Source organism: Meles meles, chromosome 5 (assembly GCF_922984935.1).
Source record: "Meles meles chromosome 5, mMelMel3.1 paternal haplotype, whole genome shotgun sequence".
Lineage (NCBI taxonomy): Eukaryota > Metazoa > Chordata > Mammalia > Carnivora > Mustelidae > Meles > Meles meles.
In genome coordinates, this window is record NC_060070.1 from 84,687,888 (window position 1) to 84,707,862 (window position 19,975).

Sequence of the window (19,975 nt, forward strand, 5' to 3'; positions counted from 1 at the left end):
AAAATACATGTGATGTGAGAAGACTGGTTCAGAACAGAGGATGGAATATTGAATTTGAAGTGCCTGGAGGAATTTCAAGATGTATCAAGTGTCCATATAGATATAAGACTCTGAGCTCAGGGGACAGGGCGGGGTTGCTGATAAGGATCTGAAGGCCATGTTCACATTGTCATCCATCCTTATAAAACAGATAAGCTTCCAAAATAGCATTATCTCCAATCTTGACATCCTTTTTAACTAGAACTCTCTCTCTCCCTCCTCTTCACAACTGAATGTTGGAAGGAATAGTGTCATTATTGATTTGTGACCCACTGAGCCCAATGGAATCTGACTTTTAGTATGCCACTCCGCCAAAATAGTTTAGAGAACAGTTCCCTGTGACTTTTTAATCTGTCAGATTCAATGGTCATGGTTAAGCCTCCATTTTCCTTGAAACTGATAGGCATTTGTGGTATAATTCCTCCTCCTTAAAATTCTCCTTCTTCATTACCTACATAATTTTCCAAAGCTTTCAATTATTCAAAACACTTCAATCTGATGCAAAGGCTCTTTTGGTTCTATTCTGGCATCTTGACCATAGGTCTTCTTCCACTTGACTCTTAAATGTGGGTAATCCCCAGAGTTCTACCCACAATCTAAATCTCTTATCTCCCCACACACTCTCTCGCTATAATATCATCCATCTTCATACCTTAACTAGGACCCAGATAACTCCCCAAACCACATCTCTGGTTCAGGTCACTCTAACCAACCCACTTACTTGTCCCTTGTCCTTCGACTTGTCAAAGTCAACATTCCTAACATTTAATCCATTACTTCCTTCTCCCAGCTGTTCCTCCTGTTTTCTCTTTCTCAGCATATTGCACCACCTTTGGACTCACTGGACCCTACAGTTCATCTGCTGATGAACTATCTGCTGCACCCTTCTAAACCTTTATTACATCACTTGTCTTTTCTAACTCCTGATTTTTCTCAAAACCTTGCCACAGTCTCTATCCCTGTCATTACCTCCTTAATCTAGACCTTCATCTCCTCTTTGACAGATGTTTACAATAGCTTCCTAATTTGACATGGGTCTTTCATTCTATTTCAAACACAGAGAAGATCCCACTAAGCCTTCCACTTGTTTCCACTTGACATAGATTCTAGAGCAAAAACTTCTTTATGTTACTCGGTTGTCTTAAAACCTACAGTAAGTCAAAACTCCTTATCTTGATGCCCAGTATTTCCACTTCCAGTCCAATGGTTGTCCCTTTCTAGTTGGTATATTACCCTTGAGAAATGGCCACCTGTTTTTGATTGTCTGTACCCACAGCATGCGGCTCCATGCCTGTGTCTGCCTCTCCTCTTGGCCTATGATGTTCTTTCCACCCCTGTCCTCCTGGAACACTCCAGCAAATCCACCAGACACAATCAGGTGTCTCCCATTCTACCAGGCCATCCTTTCTGCCGCTGTCACGGCACCTGTTACACTTCATCACATTCACTTGTTTTTATTTTAATTGATTCAACTAACATTTACCAAATGCCTACTGTGTACCAGGCATAATTTTATGCACAGGGAGTATACAATGATAGAAAAAAGACAATTTTTTCATCTCAAGGAATTTATATTCTGGTGTTTTCATCATTTTGCAGTGAATAATCAGTTCTCCTTTTGGAGCAACCTCTTGGCCGCGCTTTCCTCTCCACTACTATTGCTATCATCACCCCAGTTTAGACTCTTATGATCCCCCACACCTCTGTTGTTGAAAGAGTCCAAATTAGCTATCACCCCAGGACTCCCTTCTATTACACACAATATATCATCACAGATTTCTCTTACTCAAGTTAGTTCCAGTACTATCATTCTCCTATTCAGAAAAATGTAATAACCTCCTATCCCTTTCAGAATTAAATTCCCCTATCTGGCTAAGCAAGATCTTCCACAGTCTCACCCCAACATAGATAGAATGTTAAAAACAAAACAAAACACCAAGATAGTAATCCAAGTTTACTGCTTAACCCAAATGCATTCACATATAATATGGTGATAACATCTCACGAAATTGTTAAGGGTAAAATATCCTGAGGTACATGAAAGTGTTAAGAAATGAGTATTGTGTTTGTTATTTCACTGACTCATTGCTCTGTTGATATGAAAACTGTTTCTCCTACTGACATGAGAGCAAAACTGTAGAAGAGCTTCCAGATTCTTGAATGTGATCACACAAAACAGAAATCCCAGCACTGTTGTGCCAATAGAACAATGAAAGGAATATTGTTTCATAAGAGTTGTGACTTTTACTACAGTTACATAGCTTTCAACAATTATTTTAAAAATGTTATTTAACATAAGAAATTAAGTTCTGAATTCCTTGATACCAAAACTACATCTTTGACATCATATAAAACAGACAAGAGAATGACTATGGTACTTTTAATTTTTCTGTCAAATTTTGAGGATTTAAATTCAATAGGGTGTAAGTTAAATAATTTGCTTACTCTTTTTGGAATAAAGTGCTTTTTTTCTATTATAAAATCAATATCTAAATATTACTGAAAAATAAGTAAATAAGGGGAACCTGGGTGGGTCAGTTGTTCACCATCTGCCTCAGCTCAGCTCAGATCATGGTCCCAGGGTCCTGGGATCGAGCCCTGCATCAGGCTCTCTGCTCAGTGGGAAGTCTGCTTCTTCCTTTCCCACTCCCCCTGCTTGTGTTCCCCCTCTTGCTCTGTCTCTCTATGTCAAATAAATAAATAAAATCTTTTTTAAAAATAAGTAAATAAAAATAATCAAAACTAACACACAAAAAAAGAACCCATCACTCTATGACCAACCAACAGTCCACCATTATATAAGCATTTAATTTTTTACAGATTGTTTAAGTCAAGTCCAAATCATTATTCAGACAGAAACATTCCCATTGGTCAAGACAAAGTGATCTGGGGGTGGGGGAGCATTTAGAGTTCACTGATGGACTGGTTCATATAATTATCCTCTTACCTTGATCACAGAGATGCACTTACTAAAATATTTTATTGCAAAATGTGGGGGTAAGGGAACAATACACATCACACCGTAGCCTTTATTGGTTGGATGAAATCAGAAGCTGGTCAGCCTAGGCTGTGAGGATCTCAAAAGCAAGGTCCAATTATAACTGTTTTCTGTGCATTCATACAAGGTGATCCCCAAAATTAGTATTCAGTAAGTGTTGAGTGAGTAACTTTAATGTTCTCACAAATATTCTTAATGTCTTAATCAGCACAATAACTCAACAATTTTTTTCCCAACCTTCATCCCTCATGTTAGATTCTCCACAGCTCTTGAGCTGTCTTTAAGCCAAACCTTCAGACAGGTTCTTACTGCCATTATCAGCAACATAAGACTTCCAGAAAGTAAAAGTAGAAAACAATTAATTGCAGAATCCTTGAAACTTGGGTTAAAAGAAGGTGAAGAAAAAACATATGAAAAATTAAACATAGAAGTGGTAAGTTGGGGACACCTGGATGGCTCAGTCAGTTTGGCACCTGCCTTCTGCTCAGGTCATGATCTCAGGGTCCTGGGATCGAGCCCTGCATTGGGGTCCCTGTTCCACGAGGATCTTGTTTCTCCCTCTCCCTCTGCCTGTCGCTCCCCTTGCTTATGCATGCTCTCTCTCTCTCTGTCAAATAAATAAATAAAATATTTTTTAAAAAAAGAAGTAGTAAGTGGAACTTCCACTGTGATATTAAAAAGAAAGGAGTGTGCCCTCCTTCTACTTCCATTCCTCTTCTTGCTGGCTCTTTTGCAGAAATGGAACAGCCATCTTGGACCCCGAGATGTGATCTGCCAGCTGAAGAGGGCAGAGCAACAAGACTGAAGAAGCCTTGGTTGCCAAACTCTGATTTGCTTTTCAGCCCTGGATTTCTTATGCTTAGAGAATATGTAAGGAAAGCAAACAGCCTGATAAATTCATGTGTGGGCTGACCCTCTGCTCTAATGAATGGCCAAGTCACAAAAACAGTGTGAAGAGTTGGAAGACTGAACACAGCAAAAAGATGCACTCACATCCAAGAGCCTCTTGTAGGAAAATCTCAGGTGATCAAAATTTCTTACATTTTACAACTTCTGCACTTACATAATATTTCTGATACCTGGCATTATATTTCCACCCCAACTCAGGTTATGAGAAGGTGAAATTTTGAAAATTCCAGACCTATCTGAAAACATATTAATCAAATATTTTCCCATTTTTTACAAATAGCCATCCTTTCATACCCATAAACATGTGACCTTGATCTGTTTCTTGCTTGTTAGACATTGAAGGCATGACTAAAAATGTACAAGCTGAAAGTGTAAAATCTAGTCTGCAATTAACCAGTGGGTCTGTGTTAGGAATATTTCTCAACAAACAGCTATCCATTGTAGATACTAAGATAAAATAGAAAACCTAGACCCAGGTTCTGGGAGTTAGCAGTGTAAAACTAATGGATTCTGGCATATTAGAAAAATTGCTATGTCCTTATATGAGACTGAATAGAAGGGAGACTGTATAGTGAGAGACCACCATGTTGGTAAAAAGCACAGGAAAATTGAAGGTGGGTATGATTTATTTATCATGTTTGCAACCACCTATTTCCAAGATCTGATGTGAATTTTATGAAAAGAAAATATTTTAAAAATTCTTAAAGCACGTATTTTAAAAGTCGGAAATGGAGTGGGACAAGGCAGATAACTGAAATCAAGTCTAGGAACTATTCACCCTGGGTCTCAAGGAAGAAAGAAGTGGACACCGTAGTCCTCCACAAGCATCAACTGAAGTAATGTTGGAAAGTCTGTAGCCTAGGAGGTTTGTTTTCTGGTTTCAGCTCCTTCTATATTTGCCACATAACCTTACAAGACCCCTTTCCTCTTCAGAATTCTTTGAGGAATTGTCCATTCTAGGTGCCACTGGAAGGGCTGTCGATCCCCTGGAACACCACAGTGGTGGAAGGGTGGCTCACACTTTACCAAGAGTCCTTTTGGGTCCTTTCTGCCCTTGGAGGAAGACAGGAAGACTCTCCCTGATTTCAGTTTGTGAAAGATAAGGATTCCAACCATCATCTTTCCTGTCAGATGAAGGAAACCGGTTTGATACAGGAGATGATGAGGCCAAAATGAAAAGTGAAGCAGAGCCAAGTGACAGAGAGGAGGAAGGAAGGGCTAGAGGAAAGAGAGGGGAAGTGAACAGGAGGGGGAGGAGTAAGGGGAGGGAGATGAGGAGATTTGAGCACCTTGATCTAGCTGTGCCCAAGGCTGAACTATATCCTTAGATTTTAGTTGTGCCCAAAGCTGAACAATCCTAAACTGTCAGCTACCAAAGGCAAAATTTTCCTATTTTTCTTCAGATTATTTTTTTGGATTTCTGTAATTGAAACAAAAGAACTGTGACTAAAACCCTTGTGCTTCACATCATTGGTTACATTTTCCCATCTGTAAAATGGAAATCATGGATTAAATTTATTTTAAACTTCCCTTTTGAGCCTAAAATCTATATTTCTAACTAGGTTAATACATGAACTTCTTCAGGACAGGGATATTATTTCACCTAGTTTAGTATCCAGAATTTCTAATATTTTGTAGGCTCTCAATAACTATTTCTTGTAGTAATTGTAAAGGATAGGGTGGCCACTCTCTAAGCCTATCCTTTTATGAGAAAACTTTGCTTACTTATTTCCCATCTACATCCCCCAAAAAGCAGTGTCAGATACACATTCCCCAGTCTCCCTTTCCTGGGAAAGGAGCTAAATAATGTAATTAAATTACTGAATGTGTTTAAACCCCAAGTGAGAAATACACATTGTACAGCAAATCTAATTCTATGGGAAGTATAATACCCCAAAAGAGTTATTTATTGTTGACATAGACCAAGCTAGAGGGGCAAATGATTAATCATTCCATTCATAATGAACATGAAGATCTGATATTTCTTGATTTCTGTTGGTGGAAAACAGGGAATATTTTTAAAGGATTTGCTGGATCAGTAGGTTAAAGTATGATCCAAGTTTTAGAACTTGAACTCCTGCTTCTCTGAATGTCAGGGCTTTCTTCTCTTTCAAGTCAACCCCCTTCCCCTCCAAAAAATATATATGTATACAAAATATATATGTATACAAAATATATATGTATACAAAATATATATGTATACAAACATATCAGGGCTTATAATGAGGCTCCAGTGGAAGCTCAGAAAAGAGAAGCTACAAGCCAGATGCACAGTCAAGGCTTCCAGTGGTGATCAAGGGAGGAAAACGTACCTGTCCTATCTTCATTGGGCATGGATGAGATGAAGTGTTATATGAACCCAATGCCTGTCTGATGATTCGGTTTCTAAACAATGTAAACGTTTATAAATCACATGCAGATTTCCATTTTCTAGTAATTAAGCTTTCTCTATAACCACATACAAGGAGTTTGGATGGGAAAAGAGAAGGGGGAAAGGCTGGTCACAAACATCTTCCGGAACGTTGGGAAAAGTCATGTCATACACATACACATACTGCATTCCCCAAAGCTCCTTGCCAGCAACACTTAGGTTTCCTTGTCCTTGGTATTAACTTTGTGAAACAACTTTAACTTCTCGAAGGAACGTTTGTTGATATTTTTATCAATCTTAACTGTACCTTCATTTTCTTATGTGAAAAACCAATGATAAAAATGTTTGTCCTATCTACCATATAAGGTTATTATGAAGATCAAAAAGGTAATGGGCATTAAAGTGCTTCTTTGAAAGGTATATATCACTACTCGAAATATTATTACTATCCTCATCACTGTCATCATTTGTTTTCACAACAAGCTTGTGAGGTTGGTAACTATTACTAAGGAGGAAATCAGGGAACAGTAAGATTAAGTGTCTTGCCTCGAGTCCCAAAACTATTTGCTGCCCAAGGTGATATGAATTCACACCCCCTAAGTTGCTACTAGACCATAAAAATCCGTGCTCTGAACATAAGAAAGAGAAAAGATTTCCAGAGTCGTACAGGAACACTTTTTTTTCATACCCTTGATCTAACATGCTTAAACTTGTGAAGAGCTATATTAAATAATTTCACAGGCATCTGAGTCAAAATGCCAGGGTAGAATCATAAATCTGTTTGTCCAGTGAATCAACCAAAACCAGATATGAAACAAGAAGAGAGGATGTGTTTGTTCCACAGAATGTTTACCCAGCCATAAAAAGACAGATATTCTCAGACCTTCAAAATATGTTAAATATACTAGTTTGGACATGGGAATTACTACATGCTGTACAGGGAAGGACAGTTCAGAGCAACTTTTTAGAGGACATTTTGTCCGTGTCTATCATAATTAAACAGTTTCTGACTTAGCAATTCTTCTACTACAAATTTAAACCTCAGATAGAAATTCTCAACTACACATAGATATATTTATTTAGAGGATGTTCTTTATAACAACCCTTACAATAATAAAAAAATTTTAGAAACTTGAAAAAAATTGAAGGTCCTTAAAGAATTTGTTAAATAAATTATAACACATTTATTCATTAAAAGACTGTTCGGCCATTTGAAAAAGTGAGGTAAGTTTATATGAACAGATATTAAAAGACCGTGCCATCCATTGTAAGTAATGGAAACCAGCCTCAGAATAATATAATTTTTGCATAGATAATATATACAAAGATTAGAAAGACATGTATCTGAGTGTAAATACAAGTTTTCCCTAAAAGCGTATGACTGAGGGGCACCTGGGTGGCTCAGTTTGTTAAGCGTCTGCCTTTAGCTCATGTCTTGATCCCAGGGTCCTGGGGTTGAGCTTCGTGTAGGGCTCCCTGCTCAGCGGGGAGCCTGCTTCTCCCTCTCCTTCTGCCTGTTGCTCCCTTGCTTGTGCGTGCATGCTCTCTGTCAAATAAATTAATAAAATCTTTTTTTTTAAGTGTGTGATTGAGAAGACTTTCACTTTCTTAATTTTATTGTCTGAATGTTCATTAAAATGAGCATGTTTTATTTCAAAATAAAGATAATTTCTTAACCAGTTTGTTTGTTGATTTGGTGCTATCTCAATGAAAAGCATAAAATTGTGTTTTATGTAATAAAAATAGAAGATAAGTGGCAAAGAATATTCCAAAAAAGAATAAGGATAAAGGTGGAAGAAGTGCCAAGCATCTCTAGTCTTTCCAGATAAAGTAACAGTAATTAAATGAGGCAAAACTGACACAAAAACAAACATAAATAAATTAGAATTTTAAAACCTAGATATATCAATTTATATGTTATGTTTAAGTGTTCAGTGAAGTAAGAATTACATAATTTCAGGATGCTTATGTGGCTCAGTCAGTTAAGTGTCTGGCTCTTGATTTCAGCTCAGGTCATGATCTCAGGATTGTGAGATCGAGCCTCACATCAGACTCCCTCCTGGACATGGAGTCTGCTTAAGGTTCTCCCTCTCCCTCTCTTTCTGTCCCTCCCCTCCTTCTCTCTCTCCCTCTCTAAAAAACAAAAAACAAAAAAAAATCCCACATAATTCTGGGCAAGTGAATATTATTTAATAAATAGAGAGGGATAATTACAGTACAATATACAGAAAATTGATTTAGACTAAAACTTATACCTCAAGTGAACTCCCTATCAATTACTTGGTTATAGAATCGTAGAAAGAAGAAAAAAGAAAAGGAAAACATTAGTTACAAAAAATAACATTATGCTAACATTTCCAGAATTTCAATAAAGTATGAAGAAACATCCTAACACTGTATTACTCAGACTTTTTAGTTTGTTTGTTTGAACTATTTCCTTAAGTCAATTTCCCAGAATAAAACTCTTGGCAAACACACACACAATTTACATGGTTCTTGACAGGTGTTGGGAATCAAATTCAGAACATGTTTTGATAAAGATGAGAGTATTTACAGACAGAATTAAACAAGATATCTGACCTCAAGCCCATCTGGGACATCATACATTCTAGAAACCACAACATATAAAATTAGATATAACCTGTATCCACCACAAAAGTAAAATAAATTATAATATGTCTTTCAAATTAAATAGTAAGATCCACACAAAAAGAGGTGCCTGGGTGGCTCAGTGGGTTAAGCCTCTGCCTTCGGCTCAGGTCATGATCCTGGGTCCTGGGTCCTGGATCCCAGGTCCTGGGATTGAGCCCCACATCGGGCTCTCTGCTCAGCAGAGAGCCTCCTTCCCCCTTTCTCTCTGCCTGCCTCTCTGCCTACTTGTGATCTCTCTCTCTCTGTCAAATAAATAAATAAAAACAATTTTTTAAAATCCACACAAAAAGATAGATATAAAGATGAGGCTAAAGTTAAAAAATGGTTTACAAACTAAGTGAAAGATTTTCGGTGCTATGGGTACTTTAATTAGAACTCTGTATAAATGTAGATAAAGATTCTCAGGAAGCAGAGAGAGAGAGAAAATACTTGTGTTGAGAATGTGAGAATATGAGATAATTTTGTGTTACCTTTAATTTTATTGTAACAATATATATTTAAATAACCTAATGGAGCATATTGAAATGTACAGATGGCAAGAGTAAGATTTTTCCCACCAACTTGCAATTCCGTGGCCACTAGTTAGGATGTGACAGGATACCTTGAAAGCACAACTTTCTTATCAATAAATACCAGTTTTAATTGTCTAGGAGCAACAGAATAACACACAAAAAAGTGCAATGCCTAAAATCACATATATTTTTAGTGGAAATACTATCACAGAATGTCTATTAGATTAATCTAAGGACAGCAGGGGAGGGACACGAGGCTCATAATATGATTCCAGGAACATCACAAAACCATTTGGTAGCTCAGGGTCCGCACTAGCAAAAGAGCTATGGTAGCCTCGTTTCCCCCCATAACACATGAGAATAGTCTGTACTTAGAATTCTTACTAGAAAAAGAAAAAGAGACACGAAGTACATATATCTATGTTGCAGAACAGACTGTGAGTTGGCTGAAGGCCGGGACAGAACTCAATTTCTTCACATCCTAAGAATTTAGTAAGGGGCCCCTACTTTGGCAAATGTGCGTTTGTAGAACAATTTGATATACTACTGCCACCTGGTGGACGGTTATGTTTTTACTGTTTACTTATAGACCATAGAATAACGGGAACTGAAACCCTCGTGAACACTTTTAGAAAACACTAGTAATGATGTTTCCACTTAGACCAATACTGATTAATACAGGCATTAAAATTTTTAATTATTTTATATTTAATTTTTAAATATTTTAAAATATATATATTTAAATATATTAAATATATTTAAAAATTTTTAGATATTTAATTATTTTATTAGTTTGCCAAAAAAATTAGGAAATGATAATGTAGATATATATTCTTAGAAACAAAGATTCTTTGAATTGATTCTTTGGGAAAAAATACAATTTTTAAATCAGCAGGGCAATAATTCATCATTTTCAACTTTCACACATTTTTCTTCCTTAGGAAAAATTGGTTTTAGAAATTATTCTTTCTTCCCAAATATTTATAATGTATACAAACAAAACCTTCATAGAAAACTGTTAAACAATTTCACCATTTATTCGTTCACCATATGTGTACAACGGCAGCCTTGACGCAAGTAAAAAGAAAATTATTTTGAGGTATTTCAAATATATTGTATAATTCATGTCCTGGTTCATTGATTATTATAATAGGCATTAAACACCCTCAGGTATTCCTAGCTTAACTCTGTGCTAACTCAGAACTATATTTAAGTATTTCTCTGATGTCAAAGAAGTACTTGTATTGTCAACATATAAATGAAACAAGATTTAAAACTGCACAATTTTTAACAATCTTTATTAGAAATTTTGTTTTGCATCATCTAAGTTTGCAAAGCCTCAGTTGCCTAGTCCTGATCATAGCTAAGATTTACTTCTAGGAATTATTTGAAAAGCTGGAGCATCAGAAACAAAGAAGACCTGGTGAGAAGCTCAAGCTTCTTTAGCATCAGGGCAAAAACATGCCACAGGTGCTATGACATTGGTTACTGGGCACTGATAGACTCTTAGCCATTACCAGTCGACCTGATGATACCGGCACCACAGGAGAACTGGCATTTCTCCAGGTACAAACTCTGCTCTTCCTGGAGTATTGAAGATGAGATGGACAGGAGCAGAGGGAATAACCAACTGGAAGACTAAATGTGTCTGAAGTATATATTCTCCAGTGATTTGCAGCTGGGTTCTTGCTGAGCTACTAAATACACCTTAGTGTTTGCCTCAGACTAAAGGAAAAAAGGAGAAAACTGCTAAGCTGGACATCCATTCATCATGATGTACTAAACTTTAAGATTAAAAACAAAGTAACAGGGGCGCCTGGGTGGCTCAGTGGGTTAAAGCCTCTGCCTTTTGCTCAGGTCATGATTCCAGGGTCCTGGGATCAAGCCCTGCATTGGGCTCTCCGTTTGGCAGGGAGCCTGCTTCCCCCTCTCTCTCTGCCTGCCTCTCTGCCTACTTGTGATCTCTGTCTGTGAAATAAATTAATTAATTAAAAAAATCTTTAAAATAAATAAATCAAAACAAAGTAACCGTTGCTTCTTTAATGTCTAAGGAGTTTTCTGCTCTTTCATGTCTATTTCAAATTTCCTTTTCAGAGGTATTTATATTCCCTCTTTCCTCTGGGGATATATAATTTTATCATCCAAACAGGGACCCTTTGGAAATGAAAGAAAGCACTAATAACAATTATTCCAGGACAACAGTCATCCCAACCCCTTGGGGATTCCCATCCTCTCCTAAACCCACTGCAATGAGGTTCTATCCCCCACCAAAAGTGCTCTCAGTAAGGTGCCATGTTGTTAATGACTAAAATCACCAGTTCTTCATCTGTTTTATTGACCTTCTGTAGTAGTGAATACAGTTGATCACATTTCCTCCTTAGTACTTTCTTTACTTGGGTTCAGAAACATTGCATTCCTTTTTCCTTCTTCTTCCAAACAAGTAGACCTTTGTTTCAATCTCCTTTGCTGGTTCCTCCACTAATCCTTGATCTCTTTGTCATAATGTTCCAGGACATGGTCCTTGGTCCCTTTTGCTATCTATATTCCTGTCTTGGTGATCTCAACCAACCCCTAAATATACTGAGATATCTCTCATTCATGTCCTAAACTCTAGACTTGTATATTCATATTCTGACTTCACATCTCCACTTGGATGTCTAATAGACATTGGTGATGGTTAATTTTATGTGTCAACTGGATAAGCCATGATACTCACCCAGATAGTTGGTCAAACATCATTCTAGATTTTTCTGTGAAGGCATTTTTTTTAGATGACATTAACATTTAAACCAATGGACTCTGAGTAAAGCAGATTACTCTCTATAATGTGGATGGGCCTCATCCAATCAGCTGATGGTCTTAAGAGATGAGGACTGAAGTCCTCCAAAGAAGAGGGAATTTTCCCCCAGACTATCTTGGACTCAAGCTGCCACACCAACTCTTCCCTAGGTCTCCAGTCTGCTGACCCTCAGTGTGGTTTCTGGACTTGTCGGGTTCCACAATCCCATTAACCACAAGCAATTTCCTTAAAATCTGTTGATTTCTCACCCTCTCTCTCTTTGTCTCTCTCTGTCCCTCTTTCTCTCCCTCCCGCTCTCCCAGCCCCCAAATATATATGTAAATATTTGGAGGAGAGAGGCAGAAAGCATATATAGATATAAACACATACATATACATACATACATACATATGTATTTTATTTCTCTGGAGAACTCTAATACACCTTAAGCTCAAAATATCCTAAACTGAACAACATATCTTGCCCCCCCAAACACTTTCAGCCTACAGTCCTATATTCTTCTCCATCTACTGACAACTACATCTATCAAGTTTCTTGAATTGAGTCTTCTCTTTATCTCATATGCCACCATCATTCTCTACAGAAATTCTGCTAACTGAACATTCAAAATATATCTACCCTATATAAAACTGCAATCTGCCTTCAATCGTGGCATTCTGAATCCTCTTTAATATTATATTTAAAACAAATTTTTGTATAACTTTTAACATACTAATTCTCCTATTTATGACATTTAGTTTTTGCTCTGTTTCCTCCGAACAGACTAATAATTTCAAAAGATCAGAGATCTTCATTTTAGTCACTGACGTTATCACAGTGCTTAGGACTGTTCTTTTTTCACAGCATAGGCAATCAACAATTATTTTAAAATAAAAGTAGGTTTGAAAAATAAACCTGAGAAAAATCTCTGAAAAGTAAGTTAAAAGACAAAGAGATGGGAAACATTTAGAAAAAAAATCAGACAACCTCTCTAAGAGACCCACATCTAAATAGAGTTTCCAGAAATAGAGTACAGAGAAATGATAGATGGACTTCATCAGAGAAAGATTTCAAGAAATTGCCTACTACTCTCATTAGTAAGTAACATGCATTTTTGAAAACAGAATCCAAAAAACACCAAGTGCTTGGGATGAAAAATATCCATGACAAAGCACTGCATTCTGAAATTTCAAATCACCAGAGCCAGAGAGAACATTCCAAAAGTTTTTTAAGGGGGAAAAAGCGTTTACTTCTAAAGATTAAGAATCTGAGTAACACTGCTCGTCTCAACAGCAATACTGGTGCTAAAGTTAAATGGAACAATCTTTAAAACTGTAATTTCTTTTGTCCTAGAATTTTATGTTCAGTCAAGCTTTTAACTTAGGATAAGGGTCCTTTTAAGAAATGTGCTGGTTAAATAAAATTCATCAGTATATAAAAAAAAAAATTGGAAGGGGAGGCGAACCATAAGAGACTATGGACTCTGAAAAACAACCTGAGGGTTTTGAAGGGTCAGTGGTGGGAGGTTGGGGGAACAGGTGGTGGGTAATAGGGAGGGCACGTTTTGCATGTAGCACTGGGTGTTGTGCAAAAACAATGAATACTGTTATGCTGAAAAAAATAAATAAATTTTAAAAAATAATAATAATATAGTAAACAGCTTTTAATACAAGCATCCAAAATCTTATGATGGTGTACTTATAAGAAAGAAATTTGGACACAGAGACAAACACACATGGGAGGAGTCCATGTGAAGACACAGAGATTGCATCTGTGAGTCAAGGAACACCAAGCATTGATGACATCCACCAGAATGTAGAAGAGGCGAGGAAGGATTCTCTCCTAGAGACTTCAAAGAACTATGACCCTGCCAACACCTTGGTTTTGAACTTCTAGCCTCCAGAACTCAAAGAGAACAAATTTCTGTTGTTTTAAGGCACTCAGCTTATGGTAATTTGTTATGGTAGCTCCTGGAAACTAATACACCACCCAAACTTTAAAGACAGTTGTCTTAGTCCACTCAGGCTTCTACAACAAAAATCTGATAAACTCAGCAAACATTTATTTACTGTAGTTCTGGATGCTTGGAAGTTCAAGATCAAGTTGTTGGCGGAGTCCCTGTCTGGTAAGGTCCACTTCCTAGATGACCATCCCTATAGCTCCACATGGTAGAAAAACAAGGGTGCTTTCCTGGACCTTTTTAGTAAAAGTACTAATTCTATTCATGAGGGCCTCACCCTGATGACCTAATGACTTCCCAAAGGCTCCACACCACCACCGTGGTGGTGAGGATTTCAAGAAATGAATCTTGGGACACAAACATTCAGACAATAGAACCAATATTAGATTTTGTGGTGAAACTTTTAAAAGTATTCTCATCAAATTCAGGGACAAAAATCCACTATGATGCTTTCTTTTTTTTAAATCTTTTTTTTTTTAAAAGACTTTATTTATTTATTTGACAGACAGAGATCACAAGCAGACAGAGAGGCAGGCAGAGAGAGAGGAGGAAGCAGGCTCCGCACTGAGCAGAGAGCCCGATGGGGGGCTCGATCCCAGGACCCTGAGATCATGACCTGAGCCGAAGGCAGAGGCTTAAACCACTGAGCCACCCAGGCGCCCCCACTATGATGCTTTCTTATCAACACTGTTCTAGAGTTCATAGCCAATGGTTATAAGGAGGTACAAAAGTGGGAAAGAAACAAACCGAAATGCCTTATTTTGTTGATAATATAATTATATAAAGAGAAAATTCAAGAATATGTACAAACAAACTAAAAGAACTATAACAAAATTCATCAAGATCAGTGGATACAAGATCAGCATAGAAAATTCAATAGCATGTCCATATACTGCTAATAACCTGTCAGAAATTAGTATTGATAAAATATTCATTTCCCAAAGCATCAAAAACTATAAGATCCCTAGGAATAAATTAACAGAGATACAGTATTGTCTTTATGGAGAAATAACTATGTTTATGAAGGATATGAAAGAAAACCTGAATAAATGGAAACTTCTAATCATGAATTAGAAGACTTGCTATCATAGAGAGGTCATCTTCTACATGATTAATTTCAACACATTTCCAATAAAATCTCAACAAGATTGACAGATTTTAAATGTATGAGGGAGAACAAAGAACTAAGTTACTCTTGAAAATAAGGAAAAGGGATCCAAGAGCATGGTGATGTGAAGGGACAAGCATTCCAACCAATAAAACAGAAATGAAAGCCAGATCTATGTTTTGGCCACATAAAAATCAATGCAGAAATATGGGTGGCTCATTAAATAATGACAGGAACAAGCAGCATTCCTTACTGGGAAAAAAAAAAAAAATTAGATCCCTAACTCACAAAACACACAAAACACTAGGTGCTAAATATCTCCATGTCTCAAAGCAAGGTGCTAGACCATCCATGAAGACATGAAAAAGAAATCACCAAAAAGAACTCTGTGGTTGATTGTGGACATGTGGACATACTCACGGATGCCCACCCTGAGTGCTGCTTTTCAAGATGAAATAAAAAATAACAACAGATACATTTCCCATTCTCCTTGCTGTTGCTATGCCTCCATATGAAATTTAGGCTTAGCAGTGACAAGTCAGCATGTTCTGGGGTCAACCATGGCAACAAGAGCTGCCCAACTGGGACAGGGTTGGGGTGGCTCTGAGTTGGAGAAGACAGAGTTGCCTACCAGGCCAATTCTGTGTGGGCTTCCAAGAGCAGTTACTGGAAGCTCAGCGGCACCCCTCCAGCATTCCCATGATACCAGGAGCTTCACACTATCCATAATAATCCCTCCGGTTTAGACAAATTTGTCATATGCAAAAGACACAGGATCCTTATTACCTACCTTATGAATATTTAAGATGTTGGACAAGCCAGGAGGATGTATGTGTTTAAGAGAGACATTTTTGGAAAAAGCTATTGAAGTGCTTTGGAATCTCCCTCATTCCCATACGGGATGTAAGTTAGGAGGAGAGTGGAGGAGCAATTCTTTTCTCTCACTTCAATTCCAGGGAGACAAGTTCTGGAAAAACCTCTTGGAGAACCTGATCCATGTAACCCAGAGTTTGACCCATGACTATCACATTTAAAGGCAAAAGGTTGTGACAGAAGCCATCTATCCAGCCTCAGAGAATTGATGGCTGCTTCAGAAGTCAGCCCTACCTCCACTGATGTGGGGGCAGGCTGTACACAGTATCCCTCAGGAACCTCCAGAAAACCCCCAGCCCCCACCAAGAAAAAAGGTCAGTTTCTGACAACCATCAAAGACAGAATGCCTACATCAGATCACAAAAATAAATAAATAAATAAATCTGTCAAGCAAGACCTTTCTTGTCCCTTGCCTCTCTTTCCACCCCTCTCCTTTCCAGGTTTGCAGGAACCCCCAGGGTCCTGGTGAAGGGGATGAGAGGGAGGGTCAATCAGAGGTAGAAGAGCAGCAGGTAGCAGGGAGGTGACAGACAAGAAACTGATGACACACGCCCATACCGGTGGCAGTCTTCCAGCCTGAAATAGACCTGAGCTCAGAGAGAGAGGCCAGTTTCTTTTTAAATAAAGCCCAGGATATTTATCGTTATACTAAATTCGACATTTAATTTCTAAAATGAGATCATTTCTAGATTCAAAAATTTCATTACTGGTAAATATCCCAAGACAAAATATTACACACACACCCAAGGAGCTATGTCAAAAATACTCATTGCAGCATAGTTTATGATAATAAAAGTTCAAAAGACAGGAGACTAGATGAAGAAATGAATAAATTAATGAACAAATAAAATAGCTGATCTTTAACCTCTAGAACATTCTCATAGATTATTCAGTTTCAAACTTAAAAAATTTCCCTAGATTTTGGTTCTTTAAACCAAGCAAACCTAACCTCTTGTTGGAGAGCTTCGGTAATTTAAATGATTTGTGCTAATCATCTGTACCAAATTCTGTTGTATATCTTTATTATCATGATCATAAATAAAAATTGTTTCCATCTGTAGGTGGTGGTGTCATGAGAAGTATGAAAAACAAAAAAACTTAGTCTCTGCCCTTTTAATTAGCTCTGCCTAGATATTACTATACTTCACACTGGAAATCAGAAATCAGTACATGTAGCCCCAAGTAAAAAGGATTGAAAGAGAAACAAAGAAAATTCTTTGATAAGTTTTTTGTTTGTTTGTTTGTTTGTTTGTTTGTTTTTATCCCTCAATAGGCAAAACACTCAAACAGGTCAGTTCCCAGTTTCCAAGAAAACATGACCATATAAGTCAAGAGAGAGACAAGCGGCTGAGAGAAGCTAAGATTTGTATAAATGCAGGTAGGACAAAAGGAAATTATCTTATAGGACTTCGGGGTGGCATCATTCACGTTATGATTGCGAACAGCCTTCTTTAATTGTAATTAGATAGGAAAGGTATCACACTGCACAATTATAACGGGTCTGATTCATTTTGCAAGACCTCTTCTCTATACGCGTCTGAAGAGGGTGGTGTGGGACAGGGTGCTGAGCAGCAGTCTTAAGTCATCCTAAAATTCTTTCCAAAGCATACAGATTTGAATTACATAAAATCATTATTGTGCCTCAAGGGTGAAAAGTCTGTAGCAGATTTAGACCCTGGGACTGTAAAATGCTAATTTTGCTACAAGAGATTGTTACCAGAAATTTTGAAGTTTGATCACTGGGGAAGGACCAGAGGCTGCCCTGTTGTGAAGTGGTTAAGCAGTTGCATACAATCTGACACATGCAAGAGGCTTATTAGATATGGAAACAGCCAAAGAATGTGAGAGACATGGCATCGCAGATGCCCCTTCACTGTCCTGGAGCAGTCTGCCTAAACAGTACTTAATAAATATACATGCATTTCAGATTTGCTATTTCCAGAACAAATAAAAGCCATGTATTATTTTTAAAATCATGTTACGTTAGTCACCATACAATACATCATTAGTTTTTGATGCAGTGTTCCATGATTCATTCTTAATATATAACACTCAGTGTTCCATGCAATACGTGCCCTCTTTAATACCCATCACTGGGCTAACTAACCCCTCCCCACATCAACCTCCCCAAAACCTTCCATTTGTTTCTCGGAGTCCGCAGTCTCCATGGTTGGTCTCCCCCACTCATTCGCCCCTTTATTTTTCCCTTCCTTCTCCTAATGTCCTCCATGCTATTCCTTATGCTTCACAAGTAAGTGAAACCATGTGATAATGGACTTTCTCGGCTTGACTTATTTGACTTAGCACAATCTCCAGTCCCGGCCATGTTGATGCAAATGTTGGGTATTCATCCTTTCTGATAAAAGCCATGTATTATTAAATAGTGCAGGAGAAGTTAATCCAATCTGCTTTCTTCCGAATGTATTTCTCCGACTAATGTTTAAAACAATGGGACAAAAGCAATTCATCCAGTCAGAACTCAGCCATGTCCTGATGAGCGCTGGTCACACACACAGTGCCTATCCCACCATCCAAGCCAGAGCTACATTGTGATGTTAACTGATAGCACACATCAGTGACAGCACACAATAATTCCGTGTGACCCACCTACCTGTGGTTAGTGACATTTTCAATGTCTAGGGACACGACAAAGGCAAAGAACTTGAATCAGACTTTGCAAAATATCAAAGCAGGAGACTTTGAAAGAATCCTCCCTGCCTCATTATGATTTTTTTCAGGGTCCTCTTTGTAGTCTGTGGATAAGGAGGTGGAGGGCAGGATTAGGGAGGGAATAGGGAAGAGACTGGCCCCATGAAAGTTTTATATGATAGCTTCTGAGTTTTCGAAAACTATCTCTGGGGGCTAGGCAGAGAAAGGATGACAGAAAGAATTAACTAGACATTGGGAAAAGGCTTTAGAGGTTATTACAAGGGCATGGTTGAGAGAGAATGAAAGATTGAACTATAAGAATGAAAACGCGAATTAAGAGGAATAACAAGAAGATCTGAGTGTAGGAGCTCATTAATGGTTTTTCAGATCTCATTTTGAGCTTCTGCTTGTGCTGTAAAGTTACGCTTAACACCTATTGGGTAACTGGGCTACCACCTGGACCATGCACTTAAATAAGGTTGCCTGAACCACTGGAGACTCCAGTGAATTGGGTCTGCAGGTCAACAGTCACCTTAGAACTTTCCCTACAGATAGGCTAGTAGGGGATTAGAAAATAAATTAGCCAAGTTCCCTCCCAACCCCTCATCATCCTAGCCAGAGTGGGAAATTCTCAGGGATAGCTCTGTGGCAATTTTGGCATCTCCTGTCTATCCCAGTGGAGAGCACACGGTGGCTCTTGATAATAAATAAAAATAATAAAATAAATTAAAATTTGCTCCCATTTTCCCTTCAGTCTACATAATAGCTTCATTTAAAATATAGTCCTAGTTTTAACTGTGAATCTTTAAGATTTTATTTATTTATTTGACAGACAGAGATCACAAGTAGGCAGAGGGGCAGGCAGAGAGAGGGGGAAGCAGGCTCCCTGCTGAGCAGAGAGCCAGATGCAGGGCTAGATCCCAGGACCCTGGGATCATGACCTGAGCTGAAGGCAGAGGCTTTAACACACTGAGCCACCCAGGTGCTCCTTAACTGTGAATCTTAAGAAGTAACTAAATTAACTGTAAGAAATGAAAACATAAACCATCCTAAGAAATGAAAACATAAACCATACTAATCAAAAACCCGGAAGGAACAAAACTGAAAATAGTATATACAAATCAG